General features: G+C 37.5%; 1 protein-coding gene across 6 annotated transcripts in view; it reads left to right on the top strand.

Moving 5' to 3' along the window:
• Positions 1-16,368, top strand: part of RABGAP1L (RAB GTPase activating protein 1 like) — a 773,530-nt gene that overhangs the window by 402,529 nt on the left and 354,633 nt on the right. Inside the window, exon 1 of one of the 6 annotated variants that reach the window (XM_064594295.1) lies at positions 1,820-1,932. The exons of the other annotated variants lie outside the window; for them this stretch is intronic. The gene's annotated coding sequence lies outside the window, so the exon portion shown is untranslated. Of the gene's footprint in view, positions 1-1,819; positions 1,933-16,368 lie in introns of those variants that run through there. 6 annotated transcript variants of the gene reach the window in all.

Below are 16,368 nucleotides of genomic sequence, written 5' to 3'. Positions count from 1 at the left end.
CTCTACGAATTTGTTTATTCTAGGTACCTCATATAAGTAGAATTGTACAATATTTGTCATTCTGTGTCTGGCTCATTTCACTAAGCATAATGTTTTCAAGGTCCATCATGTTGTAGCATATATCAAAAAGTCATTACTTTTTATAGCCAAATATTATCCCATTGTATGAATACCTCATATTTCGTTTATCCATTTATCTTGTGCCTTATACTTTAATATATATGAAAAGGTTAAATTATAATATAAGGTATATGTGATTTAATATCTGAGTAAGGGATACAGGAAGAATATATTTTGTCAGAGAGGAGATAAAGAGTGACTGGGTTGGAACCCTGGTTCCAACATTTATTACCTATGCAAGCTCAGGCAAGTTGCTTAGTCTCTCAGGCTTATTTACCTCATTATAAAATGGCAATAATTATGGTCTAACTCACAGGGTTGTTGTGAGGATTAAGTGAGTTAGTATATGTATGGTCCTTAGAACCATGTAGTATTATAAGGGTATAACACAGGTTCTATTTTGCTGTTTATCACTATTATTATTATTATTATTATTATTATTATGTAATTACTGTAATGTAATTATTATTCCATTATAGTTGATGAACATCCCATAGAAGAGATCAGAAATGTGCTGGACCATAGTGAAACTTTGCAGGATGTGATTAGAAAAAGAATTCTAAGGTGACTCAGGTGTGTAGAGAGACCACAGATGCCATGTTTGTGCAGAAGACAGTTGCCACACCATCGTTAAATGAACAGCTTTGGAACCCAGCAGACCTCTGTTCAGATCACAGCCCTGCAATATACTTACTGTGACTTTGGGTATAACCTTTCTAAGCTTGAGTCATAATTTATAATATGGGGATAATAATGGTGATAACCTCACAGGATTATGAGGATTAAAAGAGAGAGTTTGTGTAAAGCACTGAGCGTGTTACGTGGCAAAGAAAAAAAAACTTTAAAAAGGAATAGCCTCTGTTAATTTAGTACTTTTGATCTCCATCATTTTTTGTCACTGTTATAGTATGATCTAATTGGATCATAGTGGAAGATACTTTTGGAAAGGTACTGAGGTAAAGACGGAGGAGTTTGCACTTAAATTTAGGTAATGGGATGTCACTAAAGTTTTCTCTGAGAGAAAGAGAGAATGAAAGTGTGTTTGTGAGTTGTGTGTGTGTGATGTGTGCATGTGGTGTGTGTGTGGTGTGTGTGTTGTGTTGGCAAGAGCATTAGAAAGGGGGGGCTTGCTGAAAGCAGTGATTGAGATCAGTCTGTTTATACTGTGTAACTTGGGGGTTGGAGAGAAAAATAGATAAACCAGAGGGAACAAAACAGTTTATATAATTTTTAACAATTGAAAGGAAATCAGTAAGCAAAGAAAATATTTGAAGACAAATAATTATTTCCCTTGTTGGGTATTCATTGTGTGTCAGACACTGTGCCAGCCCCTCTGTATTGATTACTATCATTTCATGTTCCCGGTAACTTTATGATGGGAGACTCTATCATTGTTTCCATTTCCCCGATGAGAAGTCAGAGGCATAAAGTGGCTAAGATCACACAGGGTGTGTAGAGACCACGAATACACCAATATCTGTTTTCACCTCTTTCCTGTAGTAAGAACAGTTCCATCTGGGCATGTGGCCCACACTTCCTAACCTCCTTTGCAGTTAAGTGTGATTAGTGACAAAAAAAGTATTGTGGGTAATTTCGGGGAGCTACCAGAAAGAGTTGGCTTATCCCCAGTGCCCCTCCTTTCCTTCTCTATTCCTCCTTCCTCCTGTTGTAGGTGAAGCTCATCTAGACCGTGAACACCAGGGCTGCACCCTAGAAGTGGTGGAGCCTAATGCTGGAAGGAACGGGGTCCCTGTGAACTCTGGGGAGCAGAGCCTGTACACCAGCCCACACTGCCAGCCTGTGGACATTCATGTAAGAGAGAAAAATTAGCTTCTATCTGGCTTTCTCAGCCAGTCTGCCTCGTCACTACCAAAGACCACCGAGGGAAGAACTGGAGTTGGCCCTGGGTGCTCTGGCTCCGGAGCCTGTTGTCACCACTGTGTATGCTCCCTCACTGTACTCTTTCCCTTGGCAGCCCTCAGATGTTCACTGGTTTTTGTAAGGAGCTGTTAAAAACTAACTCTGGTGTTGCAGCTCAGGAAGCCAAATTTATTGAGGGTAGGCACGTGTCCAGAAATGGATTCAAGAATCCAGTGGTGTTTTCTCTCAGCCAAGTAGAGAAACTTGAAAGCTTTGCTACTTTTACCTCCATCTAGACACGATTTCTTGTATTTCTTTTTCTTTTGCATGAATGGTCCTTATCCTGAGAAAGTCATCCTGCTACAAAAGGGAAGAAGTTGAGGTGTGGTTTGTTTTAATTATCAAGGGCAGTGATTAATTTTTGGCTTTTGGGAAAATGATTCCACTCTTTAAGCTAAGGACCTATGTAGCTGTTACTAAGAAAAAAGCAAATTCTGGGGCTCCTGGGTGGGCCAGTTGGTTCAGCCTTCTGCTCAGGTCATGATCCCAGAGTCCTGGGATCAAGTCCCACATCGGGCTCCCTGCTTAGTGGGGAGCCTGCTTCTCCCTCTGCCTCTGCTCCTTCCCCCACTCATTCTCTCTCTCTCTCTCAAATAAATAAATAATTTTTAGAAAAAAGCAAATTCTGGAAAACCATTGATAAAAGGTGAATGAACTATAATTCTATGATTTTTGTTTTGAGCAATAACTAAAAGGTGTTGGAATTATAACAGTTGATCAGTTGCTGACAATGTGAAGTATTGGCCTGAATATCTAAGAGGTTACCAATGTTATATGTTCATGGAAATCTTCAACCAGAAATACTTCCTACAGCAAACATTTCAGTCATCATCATTACTTATAGAGACATCATAGTGATGAAGGTTGTGTAGACTTGGGCTGTTTTCAAATAAACTGGGTTTTATTTTGCCTGCACTCTGAACAGATTGAATGATCTGTATCTCAGAGACTAGGGGATAAAGATGTTGTAGTTAATAATCAGTGGCAATATGATGCTGCCTCCTAGAGGATCTGAAGATCATATCGTTTTCCTAAGTCATAGTCTATACCAGAGCTCTTCAGACAAGAGCTCCTCATACAGTCTAAATTGAATTGTGCAGGAAAAAATGTTCATCATCATTAGCCATCAGGGAAATCCAAATCAAAACCACATTAAGATACCACCTTACACCAGTTAGAATGGCAAAAATGGACAGGGAAAGAAACAGCAAATGTTGGAGAGGTTGTGGAGAAAGGGGAACCCTCTTACACTGTTGGTGGGAATGCAAGTTGGTACAGCCACATTGGAAAACAGCGTGGAGGTTCCTCAAAAATTTAAAAATAGAGCTACCCTATGACCCAGCAATTGCACTCCTGGGTATTTACCCCAAAGACATGGATGTGGTGAAAAGAAGGGCCATATGCACCCCAATGTTCATAGCAGCAATGTCCGCAATAGCCAAACTGTGGAAAGAGCCGAGATGCCCTTCAACAGATGAATGAATAAAGAAGATGTGGTCCATATATACAATGAAATATTACTCAGCCATCGGAAAGGATGAATACCCAACTTTTACATCAACATGGATGGGACTGGAGGAGATTATGCTAAGTGAAATAAGTCAAGCAGAGAAAATCAATTATCATATGGTTTCACTTATTTGTGGAACATAAGGAATAGCATGGAGGACATTAGAAGAAGGAAAGGAAAAATGTGTGTGTGGGGGGGGAATTGGAGGGAGAGATGAACCATGAGAGACTATGGACTCTGAGAAACAAACAGGGTTTTAGAGGGGAGGGGGGAGGGGGGAATGGTTAGCCCAGTGATGGGTATTAAGGAGGGCATATACTGCATGGAGCACTGGGTGTTATATGAAAACAATGGATCGTGGATCACCACATCAAAAACCAATGATATATTGTATGGTGACTAACATAACATAATAAAATTTTATAAATAAATAAATAAACAAACAAACAAATAAATAAATAAATAGAATTGTGCAGAGTCTCAAAAGGACAATAAAATTTTGAAGATGTGAAATATCCCAATTAATAATTATATCATTTCAGTGTTGGGAACCAAATAAATTATAAACTGTATTTACATTTCTTCAACATGCTCCATTTTAGCTGCAAACAAAAATACTTGTCTTCTTTTCATGATTAGTCTTAATTATTTAATTTTTAAAGTTATCTTGAATCTTCAGGAACAGATTAAATAAAAATTAAGAAATTTTGATATACTGTGGGCAAGGTTTTTGCTCTGCTTTCCTAATCTAATGGAACTGTGACGGCTTACATTTAAGCATTTTAAGAAACATTGCTGCTAAATCGAAGTGAGATCTAGGGTATTTATATGTACATTTGAGGTACTGTGGTGTAATGGACAGAGCATAGACTATACAGTAAGAAATCTCCCAATCCGAATGCCGTATCTGAACTTGACTTTTGCAGAATGGGAAACATAACAGCTCTACATCTTGTTGAGAAGATTAAATGAGATAACATGTGAAATTCCTTATAAATCTTAAGGAACTGTCCAAATGTTAGATGTTATTACACTTGGCCTGTTTTTATGTAACATCTTAAATTTTTTTTTCTTTAAAGCCTCTACTACATGTTTTAAACGCATTGAAGTCAAAACATACAGTTTTAAAAGGCCTTATTTCTCGGGGCACCTGGGTGGCTCAGTTGGTTAGGCAACTGCCTTCGGCTCAGGTCATGATACTGGAGTCCCGGGATCGAGCCCCACATCAGGCTCCCTGCTGAGCAGGGAGTTTGCTTCTCCCTCTGACCCTCCCCCATCTCATGCTCTCTCTCTCTATCTCATTCTCTCCCTCAAATAAATAAATAAAATCTTTAAAAAAAAAAAGGCCTTATTTCTCAGCCAACATTAGAGACTCAGGAGAATGGACACACTTGGTTGAAACTTACTGTACCACTTTGGCAGAAAAGTTTAAGGCAGAAAAGTAAGCTAAAGATTTCATACTTTTGAGTTGAAAAGCAGTAGTTTTTCACCTTTAGTAATCTTTATACAGAATGAAAGCAAGTTGGAACTGGGAGAGATTCTGGTGGTTAGTTAAGCCAATTCCTTAATTTTGTGGTTAAGTGGACTGAGAGATCCAGAGATGAAGTGACTTTCTTAAAGCCCCATAACAAGCAGTGACAAAAAAGGCAGAACCTCTTGAATCTCAAGCCAATGTCCATTTCATTTTGCCATTATTTTTTTAAAAATCATTGATTTTAGTATTTGCAAAACTTTTAAGGTCATTTTCCAGTGTCAAGGGCCATTTGAAATTAAATCTGGCTTTAAAAGATGTTACCATTAAAAGATGTTAATAGCTTTTTGTTTTTGATCATTGTAATGTGGTTATATAAGAGGAGGTCCTTGCTCTTAAGATAAAAAAACAATAATTACTGAATACCAGGATTTATGCTAAGTACTTTTTAAGACACTGGGATCTTTTCTTTTAGAACACGTATCCTTAAGACAGTTGATCTCTTACCTCACTATGACATGGTAGACTTTTGGCCTCACAATGATTTTCTTATTCCTGTTTCTGAAATGTAGTTAGAAGTTATAAGAAATGGCCACTATGGGTCTCAAACTTGTCCTATCTTCTTTTACCATAATAAACTATTGAATGGAAAAAGTAATAATAATAAATAAATAAAAAGCTGAGAGTTTAGAAAAAGGTAAAAACCAAACTTAGTAAAGACCTCATTAATTTAAACTCCTATAAGGAATGTGAATAATGCCTGAAGTGAAATTTACTTTTGCTACCGGAATTTTTTATTCATTGCCTATGCAAACTAATAATGTGAGCAAGATTAGAAAGGGAATGCTTTAAATGGTTAAAAGAACAAAATGTTTCTGAATAGGCTTCAGTGGTTGGAATACTGATTAACATACATATAAGAGGCATGCTAATTGCAGACAGCCTTATCTGGTCATTACAGCAAGTTCTCCAAGGACCTTTCTGTTACTTGGTGGAACTTGAAAGTAATAAATTTTCTTTCTTTGTAATTTTTCTGCAATTAAGAACTGCACAAATTTAAATCATTTTCTCATGGCATTGACCTGATTGATGAACTTTAAGCAAATAACTACACGTTTCCTGACATATAGTACATAATATATACTGATATATAAAAAATTAAGATGGTGACTCAGTTTGTTAGAAAACTTCATTCTTTCTAGTTTTCCACATTACTGTTTTTACAATAAAGTTTAAAATCTCTTTTCCATTTTTTCTTATTGATCCACGTCTGAAGGTTCATATTGATCTTGTTCTTAACTTAATGGAAGTAACAACCTTCTTAGATCTCAGGACTAATGTTTTTATTCTTTGATGGAGCAAAGAATAAAGAAATTTGTTTTTCCTATTGATGTGAAGATTGAAGCCTTAAACAGAAAGGAGGTATCAACAGTTTCATTTTTCAGAGAATATAGCCCCTCTTTTAAATTGTGTCTGTTTTGCTTTTGTACATATAGAACAATTACTTATTAAAATGGTATGTTATTTCTCTTACCTAGAAGAAGACATTATGTAGTTATCATTACTATAGATATTGATGTGGCATCTTTTGTTAGCTATTGAAATATTCTTCTTGGATATCATTACCAAACATCTGATTGGTTGTTGTGCCATTTAATTTTTGGCCATGTTTTATTTTTCCTAGTATTAAAATAGCAGAAAGAGAAATGAAAATAGCCTAAGGTCTGACTTCACTGTACGTAAGAAACTAAACTTTTTTTTCATTAGGTGGAAGGAAGGGTGGGATGGATTCTCTCTCATGTCTTTTCTACCTCTTTCTTTTTAGAGTTTTTATTTTGGTGGGATAACTTTTTGCCTGGATATAATATTTGGTCCTTGGCTTATTTTTTTTTCTTCTCTCCCTGTGTTTTTCTACAACTCAGAGAAATACCACTTTGATCCTTGTTGTGCCCAGAAAATAATTTCCAACTATTTAACCATCTCTAGTTAACACACTAGAGAAGAGACCAAGACTTAAATTGCAGAGTATCGATTGTCTTCCCTCCATCACTCCGCTAGAAATTCCCCACCCACCCCAACCTTTCCAAGTCAGCATCAGTCTCCTTGTTTTATCCAAGGGAGGTATTCTGGTTCTTATTTAGATGTGTCTGTGACATCTGATACTAGCTACTCTTTCTTGACACTTTCTCCTCCTTTGATGTCACTATCATCATTCTCTTTTAGTTTCTGTTTTCTTTCTGTCAGTCATTTGTGCAGCCAGTTTTTATGGTGCTCTTTGCTAGGTCCTGGGGATTTAAGTGGTGAACACAGACACATTCCCTACCCTCAAAGAGGTTCCGATCGAAGGAAGGAAGCAGTCCAGTAAACATGTTCATGCTTTCATGACTTATGCAAGTGCTTCTGCCTACACTATTCCTTCTGTCTCTCTCTCTCTCCCTCCCTCTCCCTGCCACCCTCCCTCCTCCTCCCACTCTCCCTCTCTCTCTCTCTCTCTCTCACACACACACATGCCTTTTATACCTTATGCTCTTGAAGATTTATGACAGAGCTCAGATATTAGATGAATTAATGTACAAATTCTTCCTTTTATCCCAAGGCCTAGGATCTAATCTTGTTTTCCCATTTTCTTGCCATGTGGCCAAGGTGTAATTTCACTCTTCTGGAGCTTTTGTTTCCTCCTCTTAGGTGTGGTATAGCAGTGGTCTATGTACCTCATCAGATTGCTGTGAGCATTAGATGAGGTAGTAATATACATCAAGTGCTGGAGAAACTGGAAAATTCTATAACAAGGCGAAGTGGCTTTATTGACTTCAGTTTGCTCCCTTCTCCCTAGCTCTCTTCTTAGCTCTTTTTCCTCTTGTCTTTTCTTTTCAGAGGACCCTACAATAAGTTGCTTTTGTCCTAAAAATAGTGCATCTTCCTGCAGTTACCGGAGGGAATGTAGCCAATAATCTAATCAGAAAATACATAGTTTCTTAGTGACTGTAAACTGAAGTATTTTCAAGTCATTCTAAAACCAACCATTACAACCTGAATTTAATCTGTTTAACACATAAAGAAAGCTGTTTCATAAGGCCCTAAAGCAGATTTATGCTAAATAGTCTTATAAAATGAAAATGCCGTAGCATCAAATATTACTATTTTGCTAGCAGCAGGCAGCCCAAATGTTAATGGCTGGTATGCATTTGACGGCCTACTTAACCGTGAATTTTATTAGGACCATTTCTCAGAGCTGGAGTTATAAATGGGCTTATAAATGAGAAATTAGCTGACCCTCTAGGGAGAAGCAGGTTCTTTGAAATCTTAATTAACCAATCACATTGAACTACTCCTCTTTCAATTGCCAACACTTGGCTAAATGTTGAAGAAAACGTTATCTAGTTGGAAAGAGCTTAAATGATGGGAACACCATTCTTTTATATGTTGAAATAAATGTAATTGCAAAATGAAAAATAAAAAATAAAAATAGCTTATATTTGCCTTTTTAGATATTTTCTTTTGTCCATTGTGCTTTAAAAAAAAAATCGCACTGTAAAACTAGGATTTAAAAAAATCATAAAGAAGTATGAAAAGCATAGGATTTTCCTCTCTATATCATTACTTGCAGTTACGACTTTTGAAATACTTTATTTTTTCTACACAGAAGGTCACAAATTGAGGCAATTTGTGTAAAGAAGTTAATTTTCTTTTTGCAGTGAATAAGCAATGAGTTTATTATACTCATTATTGTCAGAGTGCTTTAATAACGTGAAGTTTATGAAATAATTTGCCTTTTATTTATCAGTCGTTTTATTTGTGATTTTGTCTGAACTTTGATGAAGAGTTGGACTTTATGTATGCCCTGGCATGTAATTACCAACATTTCATTTTTCCTATACCTTTCCCTAATTAATACATATTCTCACACCCCAAGTGATGAACCTCTGAAAGTCATCAAGCATTATGTATATAATTCATTTACCTCAATCAAAATCACCTTTCAAGCAAAAAGATAAGATATATCTAAATAGGAAACTCAGTGAAATTTAATATCACAATCTGTCAATTTGTTTCTTATGTTTCCTTATAAGGGGTTAAAAATGCCAGTATTTGTGTTTTATAACATTTTTCATTAGGATTTCAAGTCAGCATAAGACTGTAAGTATAGGAAGTTATAGATTTTTCAGAAAAAAGTAAAAGGCCTTCTTGGCTTCTTGCTAATATATTTCTTTATTCTTATGCCTTCCCTTACCCTTAGTTTCACAAATTTCATGTGGAATTTCCTCAGGATAAAGGCAGTACTTGCATACTACCCTTAGATAACTATTTATTATTTTACCCAGTTACTCTTTGATTATTTTACATCGATCTTTCTGAATTTTTCCTGTCAAATACTTCCAACTTTTCAAACTATTTGTTCTGTCTTGATTCTTAAGGATTGATTCCCAGTTCATATAACTGTAGACACTTGACTTGCAGTTTTAAGAGAATACTTCTTATCCCCTTTGCTGTTAGTTTTGCATTTTTTTTCCAGTTTTGTTGAGATGTAATTGACATTTAACATTGTATTAGTTTAAGGTGCACAACTTAATAATTTATGTACATACTGTGAAATGATCACCCCAGTAAGTTAATATCCATCTCCTCACATGCTCACAAAGTTTGTTTCTTATGATGAGAACTTTTAGGATGTGCTCCCTTAGCAACTTTCAGATATACAATACAGTATTTTTAAAAAGATTTTATTTATTTGAGGGAGAGAGAGAGAGAGTGGGAAGTAGAGGGAGAGAGAATCAAGCAGAGTTCATGCTGAGTGCAGAGCCCAATGTGGGGCTTAATCCCATGACCCTGAGATCACAACCTGAGCCGAAATCAAGAGTCGGGTGCTTAACCGACTGAGCCACCCAGGCGCCCCTCAAATATACAATACAGTAGTATTAACTATAATCACCAGGCTGTACATTAGATCTTCAGAACTTATTAATCTTATAACTAGAAGTTTGTATCTTTGATCACCTTTTTTTTTTAAGATTTTATTTATTTATTTGACAGAGTGAGACACAGAGAGAGAGGGAACACAAGCAGGGGGAGTGAGAGAGGGAGAAGCAGGCCTCCCACCAAGCAGGGAGCCGGACGCGGGGCCCGATCCCAGGACCCCTGGACCACGACCCGAGCCGAAGGCAGACGCTCAATGACTGAGGCACTCAGGTGCCCCTATCTTTGATCACCTTTACCCATTTCCCACCTCTACTCCCACCCTCCACCTTTGGCAACCACTGATCTGTTCTGTTTCTATGAGTTTGGGTTTTTTTAGATTCCTCATACAATATTTGTGTTTCTCTGTTTCACTTATTTCACCTAGCATAATGCCCTCAACCATGTTGTCACAGGTGTCAGGATTTCCTTCTTTTTTATGGCTGAATAATGTTCCATTATGTATATATGCCACATTTTCTTTATCCATTCATCTACTAATGGCCACTCAGGTTGTTTATGTATCTTGGCTATTCTTTTTTTTAATTAAAGATTTATGTATCCATTTGAGAGAGAGTGTGCACACATGAGTGAAGGGAGGGGCAGAGGGAGTGAAAGAGAGAATCCTCAGACAGACTCCCTGCTGAACACAGAGCCCTATGTAGGGCTCAATCCCAGGATCCTGAGATCATGACCTGAGCTGATATTAAGAGTTGGACACTTAACCAGCTGAGCCACCCAGGCATCCCTGTTTCTGTGTCTTGGCTATTCTAAATAATGCTGCAGTAAACATAGGGCTGCAGATATCTCTTCAGATAGTGATCTTTTCCCCTTCAGATGCATACCCAAAAATGGTAATGTTAATTTTAACAAAATATAGATAAATTGCTGCACATTAAAGTGATGTCTAGAAAAGATAATTGATTTGGTGGAATGAACATATTTGGTGAGAATTTAGTAACCCTTTTAATTGACTCTCTTTTTCTAGAGACAATGTTATATTTTCTGAGATACGTTCTTCTACGTTATGTTATAACTTTCTTAAAATGGGTACTTCAACCAATGTGATCTTCTTAAAATCTTTTAAGAGGAACTTACAAAACTAAGATGGTTCTGTGATCAATCAGTTTACATTCTCTTAGACTTACGATTACTTGGAAATTGTCTTCTGCTACATAATTTTCATACATACACTTACTAGGTTTTCCAAAATTTACTACTGAATGAAAAAATACAGATATAACATAGTCATTTACTTAAGTCTAATTTATAGAAAAAAAGTATCAAGTCCTCATTTTCTAACATTTGCTAAGTCCTCTTTCAGATCTAACAAGCATTATGTCTTCTGTGTGCCAAGCACATTTGCATAGGTATCGCACTTAATGTGAGCTGGAGGAATATGTTTTGGCTAGAAGGCATAGCATGTATGTGCAAAGAAATGTGATTCTAATGTAGCATGACACATTAGATAGGGTCAGAGAGCTTTTAATACTAACCTGTGGGAAGCCAGTTTGGAGAGTGGATGACAAGAGGCTAAAATGATGGGGCAGGGCAGTGCTCCCCCTGGGGGGCAATGAATGGCAAAGGAAGTACAAAGGAGTTTGGACTTTATTCTTTGGACTAGTTGTCTTTGGATGGGTTTTAGTGCATTTGTGAATCTTTGAAATTACATGCAAAAGTGTGTATGTGTGTGTTAGCATACATATGCATATGTACATTCATATACATTCTTGCTGGGGAAAGGGTCTATAGTTTTCATCAAATTCTCTAATCTCACAAAGTTAAGAATCCCTGCAGTAGATATGACAAAGCCATTTAGAGACTCATAAACATGATAATGGGATAGGAATTGTTGCTTGTTTGCTTTTAAGAAAAAAGATTTTCACAGCAAGACCAAAGGATGGTAGAAGGGTTAAAAGGTTATTATAGGACCTTGTCTCACATCATATGCAAAACTTAACTCAAAATGAATCCATGAACTAAAGGTAAGTGCTAAAACTGTTAAACTCTTAGAAGAAAACATATGGATAAATCTTAATGATCCTGGATTTGACAGTCTTTTCTTTTTAAGATTTTATTTATTTATTTGACAGACAGTGAGAGAGAGAACACAAGCAGGGGGAGTGGGAGAGGGAGAAGCAGGCTCCCGCTGAGCAGGGAGCCCGATGGGGGGCTCGATCCCAGGACCCTGGGATCATGACCTGAGCCGAAGGCAGACGCTTAATGACTGAGCCATGCCAGTGCCCTGACAATGTTTTCTTAGATATGAAACTAAAAGCACAAGTAACAGGGGTGCCTGGGTGGCTCAGATGGTTAAGCATCGGACTTCAGCTCAGGTCATGATTTCAGGGTCCTGGGTTTGAGCCCTGCATGGGTCGGCAGGGGGGTTCCCTTGCTCAGCAGGGAGTCTGCTTCCCCATCTCCCTCTCCCGTTGCCCCTCCCCTCACTCATGCTCACCCCCTCTCTCAAATAAGTAAATAAAATCTTAAAAGCACAAGCAACAACAAAAAAACCCCATAAATTTGATTTCATCAAAATTTAAAACTTTTATGCATCAAGTGGGAAAGTGAAAATACAACCTAGAATGGGAGAAAATATTTGCAAATCATCTATCTAATAAGAGTCTATTATCCAGAATATAAAAAGAACACTTACAACTCAATCATTGAAAGAAAAAAAATCAATTGAAAAAAAGAGCAAAGGATTTGTATAGATATTTCTCCAAAGAAGATATACCAGTGGCCAACTAGCACCTGAAAAGATACCCAGCACCATTAGCTATCAGAGAAATGCAAATCAAAACCACAATGAGATACTCTTTCATACCCATTAGGAGGGCTGTAATCAAAAAGTTAAGTGTTCGGGTGCCTGGGTGGTTCAGTCGGTTAAGTGTTTGTCTTCGGCTCAGGTCGTGATTCCAGGGTCCTGGGATGGAGTCACCTGTTGGGCTCCCTGCTCAGCGAGGAGTCTGCTTCTCCCTCTGCCCCTCCCCCCAGTCATGCTTGCTTGCTCTCTCTCTCTGTCTCTCTCACAAAAATTTTTTTAAAAATTAAGCATTCATAACTATGTGGAGAAATTGGAGCCCTCGCACACAGCTGGTGGGAATGTAAACATGCTGTAGCTGCTTTGGAAAACTGTCTGGCGGTTCCTCAAAGGGCCGAAAATTGCTGTATGACTTAGAAATTCCATTCCTAAGTGTATAGCCAAGAGAATTGGAAATACGTTCACACAAAAACTTTTACACAAATGTTCAGAACGGCATTATTCACAATAGCCAAAAAGCAGAAACAACCTAGATGCCTATAAAGTGATGAATGGATAAATAAAATGTGGCATATCCATACAATAGAATATTATTCAGGAGTAAAAAGAAATGAAGTACTTGTACAAGCTTCAACATGGACAAACCTTGAAAACATCGTGCCAAGTGAAAGAAACCAGTCACAAAAGACCTCGTATTGTATAAGTTCATATGAAATGTCCAGGATAGGCAAATTTATGGAGACATAAAGTAGAGGTTGCTTGGGCTGGGAGGGGTGAGGGAGGTAGGAGGACATGACTATCGGATATGAGGTTTATTTTGGGGTTATGAAAATGTTTTAAACTTAGACTGTGGTGATGATTGCACAACTCTGCAAATATGCTAAAAAACATTGAATTGCATATTTTAAGTGGTAATTTTTTTGGTAAGTGAATTATATCTCAATCTGTTTTGGGTTTTTTTTTTCAATCTTTTTTAAAATAAAAGTTTATGGGGCACATGCCTGGCTCAGTAGTGTGTGACTCTTGATCTTGGAGTTTTCAGTTCGAGCCCCACATTGGGTATAGAGATTACTTAAAAATAAAAATAAAATCTTTAAAAAAATAAAAATAAAGTAAAAGTTTATAATCTAGGGAGAAGAAGCTCAGGTACTGAAATAAGGTAGGGGAAATAGAAATGGGGAAATGATGATGGATTTGAAGGTCAATAATAAAAAAAAGGATAGGGCTTTGTAAATGATTTTGACAACAGATAGGAGGTTGCATACGTGGGAACTCTCAGATTTCTGGCTTGGAGATCTAAATAGAGAATGGTACCATTTCCCACAGTGGGACAGGAACATGAGAGGAAAAGAATACTTTAGGGAAAAGATGATGAGTCTGTTTTTTTAGGGCACAGAGTTTGAACTGCCTATAGGAGAACTGGGTAGAGTTGCTCAGTAGGCAATTTACAATACATAATTGGAGAATTATTAGTGACAGTCTTAAGGTTGAAGCCTTGTATGTACAAAACCACACAAGGAGAGTGTTGGTTAAGAAGGAAAAAGGGCTGGGGCACCTGGGTGGCTCAGTCGGTTAAGCGTCTGCCTTTGGCTCAGGTCATGATCCCAGGGTCCTGGGATCGAGCCCTGCATCGGGCTCCCTGCTCCGCGGGAAGCCTGCTTCTCCCTCTCCCACTCCCCCTACTTGTGTTCCCTCTCTCGCTGTGTCTCTCTCTTTCAAATAAATAAATAAAATCTTTAAAAAAAAAAGAAGGAAAAAGGGCTGAGAACATGTAAGAATTTTACAGAAAAAGAGTTGCTGGCAAAGGAGACTGAGAAGCTGCAAAGAGGTAAGAGGGGAATCAGGCAAAAGGTATTAATAGAGCCCATGGGGGAAGAGGTTTGAGAAAACAGGAATGGGTTATAAAATAAATAGTCCTCATATGATCTCACTGATAGAGGAATTCTTAATCTCAGGAAACAAACTGAGGGTTGCTAGAGTGGTGGGGGTGGGAGGGATGGGGTGGCTGGGTGATAGACACTGGGGAGGGTATGGGCTATGGTGAGTGCTGTGAATTGTGTAAGACTGTTGAATCACAGACCTGTACCTTTTGTTAAAAAAAGAAGATAATAGGAAGGGAAAAATGAAGGGGGGGAAATCAGAGGGGGAGACAAACCATGAGAGACTATGGACTCTGAGAAACAAACTGAGGGTTCTAGAGGGGAGGGGTTGGGGGAATGGGTTAGCCTGGTGATGGGTGTTAAAGAAGGCACGTATTGAATGGAGCACTGGGTGTTACACGCAAACAATGAATCATGGAACGCTACATCAAAAACTAATGATGTAATGTATGGTGATTAACATAACATAGTAAAATAAAATTAAAAAAAAAGAAATAAAAAAATAAATAGTCCTCAGGATGTACCATACAGCATGGTGACTGTAGTTAACAATACTGTATTGTATATTCAAAAGTTGCTAAGAGAGTAGATCATAAAAGTTCTCATAACAAAAAAAAAAAGAAGAAATAGTTAGCTTTTTTTTTTCCTAAGATTTTATTTATTTATTTGAGAGAGAGAGACAGATAGTGAGAGCACGCACGAGCAGGGAGGAGAGGGAGAAGCAGGCTCTCTGCTGAGCAGTGAGCCCGACGTGGGGCTCCATCCCAGGACCCTGGGATCGTGACCTGAGCCAAAGGCAGACACTTAACTGACTGAGCCACTCAGGCGTCCCAAGAAATGGTTAGCTCCTCTTTCACTGTCTACTTCATACAACATGAACAATATGAAAAAAATATTTTTTGTGCTTGTCAATTCAGAGGTTAGTGTAACCTTAATGAGCAGTTACAGAGGAGTGTTCAGGGTAGAATTCATAAGGGTTTTAAAGAAGGGTTTCTTAAAAGATAGGATAGTTAGTTTTATAACAGAGACATTTGTTTTCCCTAATTTTTTACTGCTAGTGCTAGAACTTTTTTCTTTAATCCAAGCATTTCCAATCCATGCTGCTTCATTTTTAAAAAAATCTCATGTGGTTTAATTTAGGGTTTTTTTTTCCTTTTTCTTCCTTTTTTTGTGTGTTTATAGAGGCGTAATTAACGTATAGTATTAGTTTAGGTGTTCAACATCCTGATTTGAAACTTACATACGTTGTGGAATGGTCACTCCTATAAATCTAGTTACCATCTATCATCTATTAATACAATATTAATATTGTAATATTAATACAATATTATTTACTGTATTACCCATGCTGTGCATTATATCCTTATGACTTATTTATTTTATAACTGGGAGTTTGTACTTCTTAACCTCTTGCACCCATTTCGCCCTTCCCAGTCCCCCTCCCCTCTGGAACCACCGATCTGTCCTGTGTTATCTATGAGTCTGTGTTTTGTTTTGCTTGTTTGTTTTGTTTTTTAGATTCCACATGTAAATGAAATCATGTATTATTTGTCTTTCTCTGTTTCATTTATTTCACTTAGCATAATCCTCAAGATTCATCCATAATGTTGGAAACAGATTTCATTCTTTTTTATGGCCAAGTAGTAGTCCATTGTATGTATATATACCACATCTTCTATATCCATTCATCCACTGATGGACACTTAAGTTTGTTTCTTCCATATCTTGGCTATTGTCAATAATATTGCAA

Source organism: Mirounga angustirostris, unplaced genomic scaffold (assembly GCF_029215605.1).
Source record: "Mirounga angustirostris isolate CCGP_5_RB_7025 unplaced genomic scaffold, mMirAng1.0.hap1 SCAF_6, whole genome shotgun sequence".
Lineage (NCBI taxonomy): Eukaryota > Metazoa > Chordata > Mammalia > Carnivora > Phocidae > Mirounga > Mirounga angustirostris.
The sequence above is the reverse complement of the archived record's forward strand: the minus strand, read 5'-3'. Positions and strand labels throughout refer to the sequence as shown.